This window comes from Herpailurus yagouaroundi, unplaced genomic scaffold (assembly GCF_014898765.1).
Source record: "Herpailurus yagouaroundi ecotype Mexico unplaced genomic scaffold, PumYag 250, whole genome shotgun sequence".
Lineage (NCBI taxonomy): Eukaryota > Metazoa > Chordata > Mammalia > Carnivora > Felidae > Herpailurus > Herpailurus yagouaroundi.
The window spans coordinates 17,581,241-17,601,491 of NW_024412467.1; the positions used below are offsets into that span (position 1 = coordinate 17,581,241).

Here is a 20,251-nt window from a genome sequence, read left to right on the forward strand (position 1 = left end):
TATTTTCCAGATTTGACAGAAATGTGACATGCTCTACATAGCTGAAATTCAACAATATGTTGTTCTGTGTTCATTTGCTATATTTATGTATTTATACATGTGTTTCACATACTGTTAAAGCAGCAAATGGCATATTTACACAGGTGACTATAAGTCTCAGTCACAGAATAAGACAGAAGGATATTTTGAAGAGCAAGACTTCTTTTCCTTGCAAGATATTGCAAGGTATGAGGTAATTCCGTGCTCTAGGATTCATTATATGTCTCCTTTAAAATTCTGTAAAGTATCAGATAATCATGAGAGAGGCATTATCTCATGATTACTTGAATTTATTATAAGTACATATAAAAATTAATAGCAGATGAACAACTAAAAGCACTTTTATGTATGTAGCTTGAACGAATATAGCACTTTATGGTTTTCGAAGCAGATTTCAGTTTTGTAGCAACTTTTCAAGGAATAGCACTGGCCCTTGGATTCTGGTCTTTTGTCTCTTTGTGATTTTTTTTTTTTTTTTTCATTAATAGAAATGTGAAGATGGTCAATTCATGAGGACAGTGTTGGGTTTTCATGTAATTTACAAACACACCCAAAGGGGCATTTCTTATCTTTGGCTATCCAGCCATCCTTCCTCCAGATATCAGTACCTAGATTTTTCTCTCTGTTCATGCGGTTCTGGGCATCTAAACCCCCTCCTCCCAACCCCCACCACCGCCATCCTTACTTTTCTTTCCCACCAGCTAGGTGAAAACATGACCCAGATCCAACCAATAGAGTCTATCTCTTTGTCCACAGGGGTTTGGAGAGAAGCACAGAATGAATTCATTCCAAACTGAACCCTAGAACTTTCACTGGACCTATCATGAAAGAGATTTTCTTCTTCTGCTAGGCTTTACTAAGCTTAAAGGGTATGAGTTGAGAGTAGCCATTTTATAAGGAGACCGTGTTGGAAAAAAATGAAACCACACAAGAAAGTTCAGTGGAGAGAGCCACTGATGCTTTTAATATTGCCCACATCTTTGGATCCAGCCATCTCTACAGACTAGCCCTGGCGTTGAGGTGACATGTGCTAACGAGCCCCCCTCACCACCACACCCTGCTTTTACTTTGTTTTTACTTAAATCAGCAGGAGTTGGGTTTTATTCCCTTGCAGCTAAAAGACTTTTAACTAATATCAAACAGCAGAGAATTGAACTAGAACATATCAGGAATCTTTGACTTTGTCCCTTGATCTAATTATCCATTTAAATAGAGGCAGCAAACATTATAGGTTTAAGCAACTGGGGCTTCAAGTTCTGAACTCTTAAAGTTTTCTCAGCCTAAATCCCACCTTTTCTCACAGCTTTCCCAGGGTCCACTTTCTGGGATGGCATTTCTGTCTCTTGAGCATCCCAGAAAAGTCTTCAAATATACACAACAAAAGCTGAGCAATATTTCTGATTTCTTCCTGTTAGCAGATTGGTTAGCCCAAACACAAGCAGGAGAGGACGGGCATATCCAAGGTATCTGTGAAGCTGACAAAAAAAAAAAAAAAAAAAAAAAGTGAAAGGCTTCAGTAATTCAGTCAAATAGGAGGGTTTAGGAACCTTGTTACAGCGCTGATGTCAGGAAATGTGAATATTTTGACCATATCATATTTTAGGATTTTTTTCCTAAAAGTATATTTGGAGAAAGGTAAGAAGTCAGAAACCTCTAAGGTTATGATTTCAACAAGTCTACAATGTTTTAATGTCTTTAATCGAAGAAACATAGTTATTTTTAATTCTAGTTATGCATCCAACCAAGTTTCGTCTACATCATCTCAAATGACTGGTGATGGGAAACTTTTTAGTATTCAGGACATTCTTGCTTCCTTATCCCCTCCCCATCACCATTTGCAGAGTCACCACTCTGGGATCTCCTATCATAATGTGATTTGATATTATTATGTGTAGCAGCTTGAACGGAGAAATTAGTACACCGCATAGTAAACTTAACAGACATGACTCAGGCATCCTACCACATGTTTTTATATTTTGAATATTTCTGAGCACATAAGTTTGAGATAATTCTGAGGTTAATTCTATCAGAGGCCATAAAAAGCAAAAGTGATTTTAAAAAGAAGCTGTCATCTTACTTTAAATAATTTTAGTTAGCAATTATTGCTTATGAAAAGATATTATTACATTATATTAACATGTAACCGTATCTTATATTTATGTAGCTCCTTCTAGTTTCGAAATGATCTCAATCTGCCCCCCCACCCCAGAGATCCTACAAAATAGGTCCAAGAGATTTAGTCAAAGAGAAGGGTCTCTATCAAATAGGAAGAAGAGGCTCAAACCAGGCAGCTGGTAAATGTCAGATTTGGGTGTTTTCAGTTGGTTCATACCTTTGGACTGGATACCATAAAGCACCCAGTTAGAAGCATCTCCTATTTATGTATTGGGTCAGGGTATTCCCTGGCTAATCACCAATATCATGAACAAGTGTCCAAACTTGGGTCCAGATATGTCTACTAAAATCTTCCAATGAGGCTTGAAAAGGAGGAAATTAATAGAGCAAAGCCAAAAGAACACCGTAGAGACTAGCTCCGAAATGTTAGTTCCATGAAGGCTACAAAAATGTTGCCTGTCATGGTTCTTCTCCAATAGCACAAGTTTATCATGCATATAAACATTGCTCATGAACTGGTTTTCAGTGCATGAACAAATCTATCCAGTTCAATCAGTAAGACCTAGCAAATGTATGGATCTATATGTTACACATACACTATTATGAAACCAGTTAAGCTATGTATAACACAGATACAATTATTTATTATTTTGTTTATTCTTTTTTTTTTTAATTTTTTTTTCAACGTTTATTTATTTTTGGGACAGAGAGAGACAGAGCATGAACAGAGGAGGGGCAGAGAGAGAGGGAGACACAGAATCGGAAGCAGGCTCCAGGCTCTGAGCCATCAGCCCAGAGCCCAACGCAGGGCTCGAACTCACGGACTGCGAGATCGTGACCTGGCTGAAGTCGGACGCTTAACCGACTGCACCACCCAGGCGCCCCTATTTTGTTTATTCTTTAGAGAGAGAGGGAGTCCATATGTGAGCTAGGGAAGGGGCAGAGAGAGAGATAGAGAGAGAGAGAGAGAAAGAGAGAAAATCCCAAGCAGGCTCCATGCTTAGTGGAGCCTGACATGGAGCCTGACACGAGCTCCATGCCACGACCTTGGGATCATGACCTGAGCCCAAATCAAGAGTCGGGTGTTCAACTGACTGAGCCACTCAGGCACCCCAACACAGATACAATTCTTAACGAATACCAAACCTTTCTCTCCAGGATCAGGTAAAATGTGGTCATGAGTTGCCAAACACAAGTTCTCAGTTACAGCCTCAATATTCTTATATGTCAACTTGCTTGCTCTTAATTGGACTTCTTTTTCTTTATAAAACCTGTATAAATATACTGGCTATCGAAGCATCCTTACCATTCTCTAAGAGACCAAGGAAGTCAGGGTCACATCTTACCTAACTTTGGTTGTCCTAATAGACATAGCCTCATTAACTGCACTTAATCTGCTGTCTGCTGTCAGTCATCAGATTTCTCTACTCTACTCTGCTACCTGGGTCATGGCAATACCTTTAGTATAGACTTCTCTTTCAAGCCAACTATTCCTTCAGTTTCTTTAAGTGCCCTAGGAGAGACCATTGATTCTGGCTCCATGATTTTGCATGGGTAGAAACAGCTTGAGTAAACCTCTTATTTCCCTTTCCTAAATTTAATGGATTCCATTAAACTTAATGGATTCACACTTTTGAGATACTAATCAATATATTCTCATAATAGTTTGCAAGTCTAACCCACCCTTATTCCTACTCCTCCTCAAGAATTTACACCATTAAGTATATGTTATTTCCTGCCTCTGAACTATTTAAAAAACAAAAACAAAAACTCCTGAGACCAATGCTATGAAATCCAGGAAGAAATGTTATAATCACAGCAAAAGATTTGAGGAGAATAAGATTCTACTCTGAGGGGTGCCTGGGTGTCTCAGTTGGTTAAGCATCTAACTCTTGATCTCAGCTCCGATCATGATTTCATGGTTCATGCGTTTGAGCTCTGCACTTACATCCAGAGCCTGCTTGAGATTCTCTGTCTCCCTCTCTCTCTCTCTCTTCCCCTCCCTAGCTTGTGTGTACATACACTCTCTCTCTTTTTCAAAAATAAATAAACTAAACTTAATAAAATAGATTCTGCTCTGATCCCATATTCACAAATAATAAAATTGGTTTATATGTCTCTACACACATGAGAGAAAGGGAGACAGTTCTCAGGGGAATTGTTAAAGAAAACATTCCAAAAAGAATCCCAGGATCCTTTTCCTTAGGAAGCCAAAACCCCAGAGATGGAAACCCTAACAAATATAGAGTGATGAGATTGGATCAGTCTCTTAGAGATTTCTGTGACCTAGCATGAGAAGAAACAGCAGAGTAAATCTTTGGCCCTAAAAACAGCACAGACTTAAGAGAAAGAGCCCAAGACCCAATGAGACAGGGTAGACAAAGATATCTCAGTCATGACACCCCCAAATTAATGGCCAAGGGCCATTTCTGCTCACACCCATAGAACTATTTAACGTCTTCAGAGTCATATACGACTCAGGGAAAAATGAATGTAGGGAAATCCCAAACTAACTGCAATGAACTCTGTTGCCATGTTGAGACTGGCCCTCAAAATGAAATCAAAATCATTTGTGGAATAGAAGGACTATTGTGTATCTCGTGCACTGTTGGTAGCTGTTGATAAGGATTCATACTCACTGGAAAGCCAGGACTTCCCTAAGAAATCAAGAAACAATATGACTAGACTCAATATGAAGAATTTCAACAAAATGTTGCTAGGGCAACAGAACAAAAAACCGGTTCATAAGTTTTAAAGCCTTCTGTTATTTTTTGTCCCTTCCTACAAGGGTTATATGTGCACATTTTTATGCATGAACCTGATTAATCCACTCAACAAATATTCATTGAGTACTTCTAATGCAGAAGGTGCTAGATATTATAAGAAATGCAGAGAAATATACAACATACATTCTCTTACCCGATTGAGGACAAGGAGACAAATTAAATGTAATATATTGGCATGCATCAAATAAACCATAGAAATGATAAAAGTATTATGAGTTTAGACAACTGAGGGAGGCACCAGTGGGCTGGAATTATCAAGGAAAGCTTCACAGAGAAATGTTTTGCAAACAGTGGATGAAGACACATTGGCAAGAATGAAATCATTTTCGGGAGCTGTGACCAAGATTTAAACTGAATAAGATAAAGGAGGCTAGAGTCAGATGCAATAGAGCAGGAAGGGTGGGAGAGTAAATGAAACGCTTGTGTCAATGTCACTGAGAGGGACTTCTTGGAAATATTCTAATTAAAATATTTTTCTTTGACATCTGAAGGTTCATTCCCCTTAGAAATCTTAATCAACTGAACTAGATCACTCCTCTTAAATCGCTTTTTTAGTAATGAATCCTTAGCCTTGATATGTATCTTTTTAGTGCCCTTTGAGATAAACTTTTCCCTGACATCACCCAGTAATTCTGATAAAGCCAAAGTCCCCTCCCGACACACACACACACTGACACATTTACACAATTCCTTACCCACTTAGATCTAGATGAAAGTCAGTGTAACACCCTCCACCCTGCATACACACAATAATACAACCATAACCCCTATGGCTCAACCTAGACACCCTTCCAAATCCTTCCCTGTGACTTAAAATGCACCAGTCCTGTTCCCTTTCAAAACATATAGTTTCCTAGAGAACTGGTAAAACAAAAAAAGAGGAACACTGGCGTTATTTCTATGAGCACTTTGTGTCTCTGCAAACTCTAAGTCCCATGCAGAAGTCTGCTGATACGGTCTGCCCTGTTCCCACGTTGTCTAGTAATTAGAATTCTTCTCAGCAGGAGACAATGCCATGCATCTTGAGCAGAGAAGAGGAAACTGGAAGGATTCCAGAACCTTTGCACTATTGGCTCAACTTGCCCAACTGGTAAACATAATGTTTCTGTCGTTTGCTGGAGGTGATTATATTCAGTCTGAGTTGAAGAAGAATAAGTTTTTTTTATTATTATTATTCTAAGGTCTTGCAGTATTTTTTTTTTTCTTAAAACACCAATGAGTCAACCAGCAGAGGAAAACCCTGAGGATTTACTCATAATACCCAGAGGCAGATCATGCAGGGAAAATGAAGACCTTGAAAAAGGATGCGAGGTATTCTCGTGCAAAGAAACCAAATCCAATCGGCACATTTCTAACAGATCCCTACTATGTGCGAGACCAAGATATCACATCAAAATAAGTAGTTAAGAGAAGCAAATATTGACGCGCGGAGACTTGGATTCTTTTTAGATTTGTTTGCTGACAGTTGATGGGACACCAAATTGATTCTGGCCATATACATATACAGCCTCAGGTCTGACGTCCTGGAGTCGTTTTATCCCATCATCCCTGGGAACATCACTAGGCGATTTAATAGACTCTGTTCCAGACAAGACAAGTAGTACTCAATACCAGGTTAATGAAATTTTTGTGGTCATTGCCTCTTCATACATCTTTCTACTAAAGAATGTGTGGGTTTTAAACAATCATATAAACCTCTATTCCTTAAGCAACCACAGTAAAATTCTTAAATCGTTTCTGGTAAGTACTTTATCTGTGCAATCCCTTCTAGTCTCTTCGCCATTTTTATAGATGTAATCAATTATTTCAGTCAAGCAAAGTACACTGCCAACTTTCCAGAATTCCTAGCACGATTTTAACTACCAGCTTGGGGTTTTATTCGGTATGAGCATAAAAGTTATTATATTCTAATTGCTTGTGATTGTTACTACATTGAGATTTATTTTTGTTGGTTTTTTTCAAGAGATTGTTAAAATGAGTTTAGTGACTTCATTCTGGTTTTCCTGATTGATTCTATTATTAGGACTGTGGAAGCCTGGGGCCCTTTGGCCTTGCTACACATCTTGAACAATTTTTTAAGCAGTTTGGGTTTGGCAAAACCTATTTTACCAAGAACATTACCCTTTAATTTTTAAAAACCATGTGCATTTTAAGGAAAATGTGACCCATATGTTCCTAATTCCTCTGTACTAAACACATCAAAATGTTTTGTAAGAAACACTTGATTTCCAAGAAGACGTATGAGCCTTCCTTATAAGACCTTTTAACTTATTTTCTTTTAAAACAGGAAGTTGCTTCTGCCAAGAATAAAGTTATTTAGACACCAACTGTTTCAAGAAACTCATGAACTAAATGGACATATTTTACGTTACTCTGGAATATATTTGCTGAATAAAATGGTAGCCAAAAACAAAAACTGACCTGTGACAGAACCCAATCAAGTAAAAAAAGTTCTTAGAATATATCTATATTTTCTGAATCTTCGTACCCTTGAAATATTTAGTTATAGATTTACTATTTGACAAAAACACCTGCTTCAAAGTCTTTTATAAAAACGACTGGGGGGGTTGGGGGGGGGGTTTCATTTTGTTTTTGTTTTCTTAGCTCTGGGGAAGATATTTTAGAATCTTATTTGAATATCTGTTTTCAACATGGTACACATTCACTTCTCCCAGAGACTTTGGAAATTTTAATTCAATTTGTCTTCACCTTCACATTTCTATCTCTAATCCTAACAGTAAGAATAGAAAGAATATTCACAAACCAGCCCAATGTATTTTTCTGCATATATATATATATATATATATATATACACACACACAAATGAGACTCTCGCAGACAGAACAAACAACCTGTGTTGTTCTGCAGACAGAACAAACAACAGGCCTGTGTCTGGCTGGGTTTCTTAGATATTCCAGTATATTCTGGTTTCCATCTTATTTGCAAATATCAGATCAGAAGAGAAAAGTAGAAACTGTCTCCATGCCGCAAGCCTGCAAGGATCCACCTGTTTGCCGTCTCCAGGTTAGTTCTCCCCTCAGATCCACCTCATTTTGGAGGACCCTGAAGACAAGGACCTCTGCTCCCACTGGCCATGTTGCTCAAGGCTCTTGAGCCCTTCCATCTCCACCACCACAGCCCCCGGAGGCTGCTGTATCGTAACTCCCATCTGTGAGCCAGCCCAACCCTGAGCAATCAGAGACAACCCAACAGATATCACAACAAAGCTATTAAAAGGCAAAATGTTCTGATTTGTAAGTAGCCATATGGTTCGTGCTCAACGATATGAGACGATGGATGTGTTAATTAGCTTGATGGTGGGCATCATTTCACAATGTACAGCTATATCAAATCATCAAATTGTACACCTTATGTATATAAGAGTTTTATTTGTGAATTATGCCTCATGAAAGCTGGGGAAAACGTGAGAAATTATATTATCCGGCTCTGTTGTGAACATAATTTGTTATATGTTAATATTCCTGTTTATGCTCTATTAAAATGTACAGATCAGGAGCACCTCGGTGGCTCAGTCGGTTGAGCGTCTGACTTAGGCTCAGGTCATGATCTCACCGTTGGTGAATTCGAGCCCCGCGTCAGGCTGTGTGCTGACAGCTCGGAGCCTGGAGCCTGCTTCAGATTCTGTGTCTCCCTCTCTCTCTGCCCTTCCCCCGCGCTCTCTCTCTCTCTCTCAAAAATAAGTAAACATTATATATTTTTTTTTTAATTTTAAATGTGTAGATCAGAAACACAAAAAAGACAACTCATTGTCATCTTCTCCCAGGCCTCAGTTTCCTCGTCTGTAAAATAGCGTGAGAGGATGGAATAGTTCCTAAGATTATTTCCTGCGCAAACTTTTTATGAACCTAATTCTTAGCACGTGAGCTTTCCTTCCAGCAAACCTGACATTAAAGACGTCAGTGGCGGTTAGTGTTCAGGGCTCACAGTACTTCTTGCTGCAAATATTTACTAGATCCGCCCTGAGTTCCTGCTGCATGCCAGACACTTTGCTAGGATTAAGAATACAAAGAAGAAAGCAGAAAGAAAGAAACAAATTCTGCCTTCATGGGTTTTAGAAGAGCTTAGATAAATAAGCATCCAAACAACTGTGACAACGTCTGCTTAGAATTTTCACCGATAAGAAAAAAAAAAAAAAAGTAGAGGCTGGAAACTCTTTGTATTTAACATGGAGATGTAAAAACAGAGGCTGATCAATGTCAGGGGGTAATTGACAAGGAAGGCGTGGTGTCAGAGAAACTCCAAGTTATCTGATTAGCAGTAAGAAAATTTCACTTATTTTGTACACATAATATACTTTATGTCCTCACTTTCCTCTTCATTTTCAAAATGAAAGGTTTTATCAGTTCTAAAACAGTAACTACAGAGGGATTGAGTTCTATTTGTTTTAAAATCGCCGCTGCTTTAGTTTCAGTGCGTATTTCTATGTGATGCTTTTCTTCTAAGTTCTCCAGCACCCCAATGTACTGCATCTGTTGCCAACGAAAATAGAATAGGAGGTCCATCAAACATCTTACGGTCATAAAATTCAAAATATACAGAACCATCTCCAGGCCTGGAAATTAATCTAATAATTTCTTGCCTATCTGTAAAAGAGGCCATTATGAAACTGGAGGAGGGCCATGGAAGCACCCCAGATCGTACTCACGTGACAGCAAGAGTGCAGCATAGTGAGGGCATTTAAAAACAATACAACCCTTCAGGGGCGCCTGGGTGGCTCAGTCGGTTAGGCGTCCAACTTCGGTTCAGGTCATGATCTCACGGTTTGTGAGTTAGACCCCCGTGTTGGGCTCTGTGCAGACAGCCCGAAGCCTGCTTCAGATTCTGTGTTTCTCTCTTTCTCTCTCTGCCCCTCCCCTGCTTCCACTCTGTCTCTCTCTCTCAAAAATAAGCAAACATTATAAAAAAAAAATCTGTGACCCTTTAATCTTAAAAGACAAGAACAAAGCTAGTCATAATCAAAGTTTTTAAATTGTGAAGAGTAATGTTACAAGAATATTCTGATTCTCTTATGATCTTTAAGGATTAAGGCATTTCGTGAAATAAACAACACACAGTGGATTGCCTGTGTTAAGGATTTAAAATAGGAAATGGCAGATCCATCCATAATTTTCTAAGTTAACCTAAATCTTTCTGAATGTACATCATCCACATTTTTAGATTTAAATTATAAACCACAAAAAAAGTGTTAACACTTGGGAATAATCCGGTAAGAGTGTTCTTTGCTGTCAGGATTGCTAGGAAGTTCATGTGTTAAGAATACATTCATAAAAAGTTTGTGCAGGAAATCACCTTAGAAATCATTCCACCCTAGGACACCTGGGTGGCTTAGTGAGTTAGGCGCCTGACTCTTGATTTCGGCTCAGGTCATGATCTCACAATTTGTGAGTTCAAGTCCTGCATGGGGCTCTGTGCTGGTGGCATGGAGCCTGGTTGGGATTCTCTCCCTCTCTCTCTGCCCCTCCCCTGGTCATGTGCACATCTTCTCTCTCTCTCTCTCCCTCTCTCTCTCCCTCTCTCAAAATAAATAAACTTAAAAAAAATCATTGTAAAATTCCTTTACAAATGAGGAAACTGAGGCCTGGAGAAGATGAAAATTATTTGTGTGTTTTGTGTTTCTGATGTGCAATGTGATGATGTGATATAGCTGTACCTTGTATATATTGGTAATATCATTAAAAGCAGATCTGCTCTCATAAATATGATCTAAGAGAAAAATATTAATAAATTGGTCTTAATAAAGAGCTGACACTTCAAACTTATAGAAGATCCATTAGTATGTTGCAATATTCCCAAAATTTTACATACAGTTGGAAATTTCCTTTCATCTGCCGCTTTTGGTAAGGGCATGGATGAGGAGGTGAGAGAATTCTCCAGAGTGAAGCAAGTGGGTATAAATGGTCATCAATTACTATTTCTTCTTCACATATATTGTGTTTGAAAAGGAAGGAAGGAAGGAAGGAAGGAAGGAAGGAAGGAAGGAAGGAAGGAAGGAAGGAAGGAAAAAAGGAAGGAAAAGAAAAGAAACCCTCCGAAAAAAGAATAAATCCAAACAACTTGAATTATAAAAATATTTTTAAAATAGAGTCACTAATCTCACCAGCCTCAACTACAGTAATAAGAAAAGTTTGTTTGAGAAACAGCAAAATCTAGGTCTTGACTGGCTTCTTTCAAAACTTACTTTTGTATAATTTACCCTGAAATTCAGTCTCTGGAGAAGTTAAAGATCAAATGCTGAGGAAGGTATCGAAGTATAGATAGAGAGAATATGGCTTTGGTGAATATAATGGTAAAACCAATGCAAATTGTTCTATCTGATAAACTTTTTTAAAACTCAGAAACATTCACCTATAGACTATGGAATGGGTTACTTGATTTTTAAACCAACCATAGTGACCACTAGCTTTCCATCACTGCAGAAGTATTCAGAGTAACCACAATTAAATAATTATAGTCACTTAACTGTAAATCCAATATGTTTGGTCAAACTTTTTTCCTTTCTATGACACTATGCAGAACTGATGCCCATGTTAGCAACAGTCTACCACTGTTCATTCAAGTGAAGTCTGTCTAATTTTGTGGTAACAGCAATCACACAAAACAGGATTTATTCTGTTTGTGGATTGTGAGTAAACAAAATTTGTAAAGAAGCGAATTGTTTACCCATGGGAGGCGGATGAGCTCTTCCAGAAGAGCAGGATTTAGTGCCCTCAAGGAGACCTTTTATGAAATGGAGCTACAGGGGCACCAGGGTGGCTCAGTCAGTTAAGCGTCTAACTCTTGACTTTGGCTCAGGTCATGATCTCACGGTTTGTGGGATCTATTCCCACATCAGCATCTGTGCTGACAGCATGGATCCTACTTGGGATTCTCTCTCTCTCTCTCTCTCTCTCTCTCTCTCTCTCTCTCTCTGCCTTCCACCCTGTGCTCATGCATGCTTTCTCTCTCTGTCTCAAAATAAATAAATAAACTTAAAAAAAATAAAAAAATAAATGAAACTAGAGAGCAAAGGCATCATCATTAAAGTTACATCAGGGCACTAGGATTTCTGTATCAGGTATTATGTAAACTTTGTACAAACAACCTGCCCTCACAAGCAGTCACAGCAACACGACAATATTTATTAGACCATCCTGCCATGTCATCTCATAATAACGGAGGGGAGCAAAGCCCTATTCTAGAAGTCAGGACATCTCAGTTTGTGTGACCTTCTATGAGCAAGACATTTAAACCCAGGCCATTCATCTGTACACATGGAAGTTAAACAAGATAAGCTCTAAAATCTCTTTCAATTCTAAAGTAAAATTTTTTATTCATTTTCCTTTTTCTGTGTTAACATGTCTTCCAAGTTGTGCTTAAAACATTTTTCTTTCAAGAATGCCTCTTTTACACCCTCCCCAAATATACATGTAATTCCCAAGAATTAAAAGAATGTTTTAAGTGCACTCTTCTCTTTCAAAACACACAAAGAGGCCAAGACAATGCAAAAACTGTTTCATGATTGTGACACAATCACTAAACAAATAATTTCCATGCCTAAATAACAGGAGTGTAGGCCAGTCATTTCACTTCCCACCTCCTCTGTTTTCCATCCCCCAAACAGATAATTACTTGCTTATTTTATGAAGTGGATGTCAAAAAGTTTCCTGGAGATTGGGGGGGGGGGGCAGGCAAAAGAGGATGCAGAGCAAAATTTGATTATATCTTTTATTTTTTAATTTTTTCTCTCATTACACTTTTGTTTTAATGGGTCTCAAAATTCTGTGACACGCTTTTGGTCAACGTGTTTCCATTAAAAAGCACTGATTTGAGAAATTAATAACTTAAAACTGCCACACACACACAAACTTAATGGGTTCCCCAAAACATCCTCCTTTCCTTCTGAAGGTTTCACGATGCATTGCTATCACTAACTAGTCTTTTACTACTAAACTTAATGGCCAATTGGCACAAAGAGTTCTGAGACTGTTCTTCCACCGCTGATTAAGACTGGGGTGGCAGGTGGTGGCAATGATACTCATTTAGCCTTCTGAGCTTTCTAGGCAGGCTTGGTGACCTTGCCAGCTTCAGCTGCCTTCTTGTCCACTCTTTTGATGACACCCCCAGAAACCATCTGTCTCGTGTCACAAACAGCAAATTAGCCCAGAGGATAGTCAGAGGAGCTCTCAACATGCACAGGCTTGCCAAGCACAATATCAACAATGGCAGTGTCACCAGATTTCATAAACTTGGGGCCATCTTCCAGACTTTTTCTAGAACTACGGTCAATATTCTCTTTCAGCTCAGCCAGCTTCCGAGCAACGTGAGCTGGGTGACGATGCAGCACACGTGCATGTCCAGCCCTGATTTGGCTGGATGGTTCAGGATAATCACCTGAGCTGTGAAGCCAGCTGCTTGCTGTCACCAGCCACATTGCATGATAAGATCTTTGACAGATGTGTTCTTGACATTGAAGCCCATGCTGTCCCCAGGAACAGCCTCACGCAAAGCTTCACAGTACATTTCCACAGACTTTACTGCGGTTATAACATGGACTCGAGCAAAGGGGACCACCATGCTGGATTTAAGAACACTAGTCTCCATTTCGCCCATAAGGACAGTACAAATGCCCCCAAATTTGTAGATGTCCTAGAGGGAGAGACACAAGGGCTTATCATTTGGACGAGTTGGTGGCAGGATACAATACAGACTTTCAAGGAGCATGGTTCCACTGGCATTGCCATCTTTATAGGTGACTTTCCATCCTCTGAACCAAGGCATGTTAGCACTTAGCTCCAGCATATTGTCACCGTTTCAACCAGAAATCGGCACAAATGCCGCTATGTTGGGATTGTAGCCAAATTTTTTTAAGTAGGTGCTGACTTCCTAACGATTTCCTCATCTCTCTTCTGGCTGGAGGGTGGTTCAGTGGAATTCACTTTGTGAACACCAACAATGAGTTGTTTCACACCCAGTGTAAGCCAGAAGGACATGTTCATGGGTCTGCCCATTCTTGGAGATGCCTGCTTCAAATTCACCAACACGAGCAGCAACAATCAGGACAGCACAGTCAGCTTGAGATGTGCAGTAATAATGTTCTTGATGAAGTCTCTGTGTCCTGAGGCAACGACGGTGGTCACCTAACACTTGCTGGCCTCGAATTTCCACAGGGAAATGTCAACGGTGATATCGTGTCCATGTTCAGCTTTCAGTTTATCCAGGACCCAGGCCTCCCTGAGAGGACCCTTTCCCATCTCAGCAGCCTCCTTCTCAAATTTTTCGATAGTTCTTTTGTCAGCCACATTTGTAGATCAGATGACCAGAAGTGGCAGACTTGTCCAAATCTGTGTGTCCGTGGCGATGATATTGATATGAGCCTTTTCCTTTCCCATTTTGGGTTAGGTTAAGCAGGGGTTTTCATGACACCTATATTCTGGCAGCAAACCTGTTGCAAAAAATCTGATTATATCTTTTTAAAAACTTGTCAATCTTTTGGGGAACTTAGTATTTTGAAAAGAAATAAATGAAAAGGGAGATCCTGGGTCTAAAATTCAAGTCAGATTGACTTCAGAAAGAATCCAACGTGACAAATTTTAAGTTATTGCTGAAAAAGTGAAGGAGAATACTACGAGGAAACTAACCATACAAACACAGCTCATCACTTTTGTGCCCCTGGTATATTTCAGAGTTCAATATTCACCTCTTAGAATTCCCATAACCGCCATTCCTAACTATGAGCTATCTATGTATTTTTGTGTCCTCCAGGCACAGTGAAAATACCACCTCACTGATTTCATTTCGTTTAGATAATATTTTCAACAAGGCAAGGACTCATTATGCTCTACTCTTTGAACATGTACGCAAACACCCCCCAAACAATTAGACTGTTATGCCTTTGAACGTAGGGGTTCTGCTTTATTCCCTTGTGTCCCAGCACCTACCACTAGGCACATACCAAATGATTAACGCAAATGTGCTGCCTACATAAAAATAAAGTACTCTATATGGAGTTTCATTAAGGTAGAACACGAATTGAACATGAGCAAAACAATAAAACACGTTTAATGTGCTTGTGTTCACTGGTGCCAAGCACTTTACCCACTTTACCTTTAACCCTTAGAATTGCCCTGTCAGGCATCATCATCCATGTTTCACAGAGAGGACATTTCTAGGAAGTAAATTGTTCGCCATGATAACAGCAAGTAAGTAACCCGTGGCCCGGCTCTCAGCCCCGGTCCGTTGACAGCACAGCCCGGTGCTCTATCCCTTCCAGCACATTTTCTCTCCTTCCTCACTGCTCTAACCACACACCATCCAACTTACATATGACTTTATGAACACTATTATGAAAAAGCATGGAGAAAAATAGGTCTCTGCTTCACGGCTGGCTAATATCTTCCAACGAGATCTCCAACTTAGTAATCACTTTGTCTGGTGGGTGAGTTGCTTTGTTTTGGTTTACCAAAATATTTTTCTGTCAGAGGGAAAGGCTGTCTGAGAAAATATACATACATCAGTACAAAGGAATCAAATAAAAGGATTATTAAGTGTTTTAGGTAACCTGTAAGCTAGCCACGGAAATAATGGAGGGATGAGGTAGACTGGGAGAAAGAAAGGGGACCCATCATGGTCGTCCAATTACATTAAGTCTTCAAAACTCAAGCTCTTGAGTCAGAGGCCTAATCATTGGAGGTCAGTGGACAAAGAAGTTGCCTGTGTCCTAAAGCAAGGCCCTTTTGTAGACTGGGCTCCTTAATCAGATTGGTGTGCTGGTTAAGGAAGCCATGGAGTGACCAAACCCCCTGATTATAGCTTGCTGACACAGGGCCCCACCTGACCCACAATTCAATTACTTATGTTGGGAGAAATTGAAGAATCAGATTAAGTTTCCAGGATCACTCAGCAAGCAGGATATGAAAAACAGCAGCCTGGGTTTGACCAGGATTCAATTTTTTTATGGAATGTTTTTATAATCCTTGCCATCAGAAGTGGGGTCTGATCCTTATTGGTTGTACATTCTCCTAAAAATTGTCACTTTGACTCACTCTGTCTAAAGATTGTCATTTACTCAACTAGGGATTGTCATATTTACTCAAATTCTTCTTCATTCATGGCTTGGCAACAGGTGGTTAACATCAGAACCTAACGTTTGCCTTCTTAAAATCAGTACTTGCAAAACATAAACATTCTTGCTACTTGATATTCTTTCTTCAGCTTCCAAGAGATGATCATAAATAAAATATGACTAATCCTCAACAATTCACTAAGCTTCAGTTTTGTATTTATAGCTACTATGCATACACATGCATAACAAATGTCATACCCGCATTTGTCATAAATATGTAATTAAAACGTTCCCAAGGATTGTGCAAACTGTTCTATATAAATTATCACAACAAACCTAGGAGGTAGTAATGGAAAAAACTGTGGCTCAGAGACGCAAACGTGCCCAAAGTTGTGTGGCTGTTTAAACAAACTTTATAAATATACATAACTAAAGAGATGACTCTAAGTCCATTGAGACAAACTAACTACATCTTCTGAAGTAGCAAAACCTTATGATGTAAATCACTCTTTTGGTTCTTATCATAAACTGATTTTTATTGTCATAGTTCGTGTCCAGTTTTATCTTCAAAGGTCAGCTCTTTAAAGCTGGAGAATCTGATGAAAGCAACGAACACTTTCCCCAGAAAAATCCATGCATCCACCATGGTTGTTCCATAATTTCAGAGAGTTAGAAGGCCTTCTGTAGCCTGCCTCTGGGCTTGAAGTTCCATGTACTCCATAGAGCCTTGAGCTCCAGGTGCAGAACACTTCACATGCTCTCTTACCCTCCTTCCTGTCTTCCACAGACCTTGTACTCTTCTGTTTCTCAAGAAATATGCTGACTTCAAAAGAGAAAGACCCTTGCTGTGAACTTTGCAGTCCAGGAGCCTATAAATGTGGTTTACCAGAGAACTTGTTTTTCTTTTTTATTATCATACCCTTGAACACATAAAACCCAGGAAAATAACTGTAGCTTGTGCTGAGCCTTGACTTTGGCGAGCACTATGGGAACAGACACTTCCGTATTGGACTGTTTTTGTCTTGCATCAAAAGCTCCAATGGCTGTTGAAGACCTGGATTTGTCTATATCAACTGGCTCATGTTGGAGATATTTAGGGAGGTGTCAAAGTGGACATTATCACTCTTTGGAAAGGAAAGATTCTTCTTTCTTGAAAACTCTTATCATGTAAAAATAACCTGGCAGACCAAAAATTGAGACTCTTTAATATATGCGTCTAATATATGCTTCTTTGGTAAAAGCAAAAATTCAATTGAAAGATCTTCATATGAAATTCACATATTATGATTTTACTTTGCTTCCTTCTAAAAGCATTTTAAAGTCTAAACACTCTTTTTATTGTGGGATCTGTAGCAGAAATACCTTAAATCCAGTCCTCTGCTCCATCTTTTTTGACTAATTCTGAACTTTATAATCTTTTGCCTAGGTTCTTAGAACAGCTTTTTGGCTCAGAACCCCTTGACCAAGTTGGTAATGTTGAGTGACTCTAGCTATTTTCCTAATAATTAAGTCTAATCATGTCATTCACTTGCTTAAAAACCTCTCTTGGCTCCTATTGTTTATAGAATTAGAGTCAAATTTCTTATTTTAGCTCTGAAGTCCCTTCTACCACAGTTCTGGCCTAGTGTTCCTTTGCCAACTCCATGTAAACTCTTGTCCACTTCCTCCAAGCCATTAACATGCCTCTAAAGTCATTTTACTAAAGTCATCATCATTTGCTAAGCACAATAGTCCTACCATAATAATAAGCATACTATCTCTTCTGGAAGGTCCTTTCTTATATTCACCTATTCTTACAAATACCCCTCATCTTTTTTTTTTTTTTTTTTTTAATTTTTTTTTTCCAAAACGTTTATTTATTTTTGGGACAGAGAGAGACAGAGCATGAACGGGGGAGGGGCAGAGAGAGAGGGAGACACAGAATCGGAAACAGGCTCCAGGCTCTGAGCCATCAACCCAGAGCCTGACTCGGGGCTCGAACTCACAGACCGCGAGATCGTGACCTGGCTGAAGTCGGACGCTTAACCGACTGCGCCACCCAGGCACCCCTACCCCTCCTCTTTTAAGACTCAATTCAAATGTTGTCTCTTCTAAGCAGACTTGAAACATTTCATGTGGTTATTTATCCTTTTAACTTCAGTTCCATTTTCTTTGTAACTGTTAAAGTCGATTCCATTGGAAGTTTCATGTGTGATGGCTGTCTTTTCAAAAAGACTACAAGGGCCTAAAAAATAAAAACAAATGTTTTTGTCTCTATATACCCAGCACCAGACCAATGATTGGTGTAGACCATTAGCTCAGAAATTGTTTGAATAATCAATGAATAATATATAGGAGTGGAGGTGAGCACAAATTTTTGCTCTGTTGCTAACCAATGTACAAAATGGAAGTAAATAAATTTGAGTAGAGAGTGTCATACATTTATAACTTATATTTTATTGAATTAAATTAACATGCAATATTACAACAGTTTCATGTATACAGCATAGTGATTTAACATTTTTTACATTATGAAAGAATCACCTCAATAGTTCTGTCACTACACAAAATTATGCAAATATTGACTTTATTCCCTATGCTGTATATTATATCTCTGTGACTTATTTATTTTATAACTGGAAATTTATATCTTTTAATTTCCTTCACCTATTTTGCCCATCCACACCCAGCTCCCCTTTGGCAACCACTAGATTATTTTCTGTATCTGTGAGTCTTTTTCTGTTTTTTTGTGCTTTTTAAAAAATTTTTTTGTTTTTATTTTAAATTCCACATGTAAGTAAATCACATGGTATTTATCTTTCTCTGACTTATTTCATTTAGCATAATACACCTTAGGTCCATCCATGTTGTCATGAATAGCAAGATTTCATTCTTTACTATATGTATGAACTTCCAATTCTATGTTAAATAAAAGTGGCAATAGTGAGCATCCTTGCCTTGTTCCTAATCTTAGAGGAAAAAACTTTCAGCTTTTTACCTTTGAGTATGACATTAGCTGTGGGTTTGTCACATATGGCCTTTACCTTGTCGAGGTGTATTCCTCTATCCACTTTTTTGAGAGTTTTTATCATAAACGGAAGTTGAATTTTGTCAAATGCATTTTCTGCCTCTATTGAGATGATCATAAGAATTTTATCTTTTGTTTTTTTATGGGGTATGTCATGTTGATTGATTCGTGATGTCAAATCATCCTTGAATCCCTGGAATGGGTCCGCTTGGTCATGGTATATGATCCTTTTAATTTATTGTTAAATTTTGTTTCTTTGTTTGTTGAGGATTTTTGCATCTATGTTCATTAGTAACCCTGGCCTGCGATTTTCTTTTTTCTTTTATTTTATAATGTCTTTGTCTGGTCTTGGTATCAGGGTTACCCTGACCCTATAAAATAAATTCAGAAGTGTTCTTTCATTTTCAACTTTTGGAGATAATTTGAGGAGGGTAGATATTAACTCTTCTTTAAAAGTGTAGTAGAGGGGCGCCTGGGTGGCACAGTCGGTTAAGCGTCCAACTTCAGCCAGGTCATGATCTCGCGGTCAGTGAGTTCGAGCCCCGCGTCAGGCTGTGGGCTGATGGCTCAGAGCCTGGAGCCTGTTTCCGATTCTGTGTCTCCCTCTCTCTCTGCCCCTCCCCCGTTCATGCTCTGTCTCTCTCTGTCCCAAAAATAAATTAAAAAAAAAAAGTTGAAAAAAAAATAAATAAAAAATAAAAGTGTAGTAGAATTAACCTCTGAAATGGACTTTGTTTATTGTGACTTTTTTGATTACTGATTCAGTTCCATTACTGCTAATTGATTTGTGGAGATTTTCTAATTCTTCATGATTTCAGTCTTGAAAGATTATATGCTTTTAGAAAATTATCCATTTCTTCTAGGTTGTCTAATTTGTTGGCATGTAATTTTTTACAGCATTCCTGTGATCCTTTATATTGCTGTGGTATTGGCTGTAATTTCTCTTCTTCTATTTTTTTATTTTATTTATTTGGGTCATCTCTCTTTTTTTCTTAATGATTCTGGCTAGAAACTTGTTGAATTTTCAAAGACAATCAAAGAATCAGTTCTTAGCTTCATTGATCTTTTGCTTTAGTTTTTTTTTTTTTTTTCCAGTCTGTATTTTTTTATTTCCACCCTGATCTTTATCATTTCCTACTTTCTTACTTTGGACTTTGTTCTTTTTCTAGTTTCCTCAGGTATAAGGGTAAATTATTTATTTGAGATTTTTCTTGTTTCTTGAGGTAGACCTGTATTGTATGA

General features: G+C 38.6%; 1 long non-coding RNA gene across 1 annotated transcript in view; it reads right to left on the bottom strand.

The window, feature by feature from the left end:
- Positions 1–1,261: 1,261 nt before the first annotated feature.
- The window catches only part of LOC121020572 (uncharacterized), a 34,300-nt gene continuing 15,310 nt past the window's right edge, over positions 1,262–20,251 (bottom strand). Inside the window, exon 3 of the long non-coding RNA XR_005786198.1 lies at positions 1,262–1,514. This is a non-coding gene — a long non-coding RNA (uncharacterized LOC121020572). The remainder of the gene's footprint in view (positions 1,515–20,251) is intronic.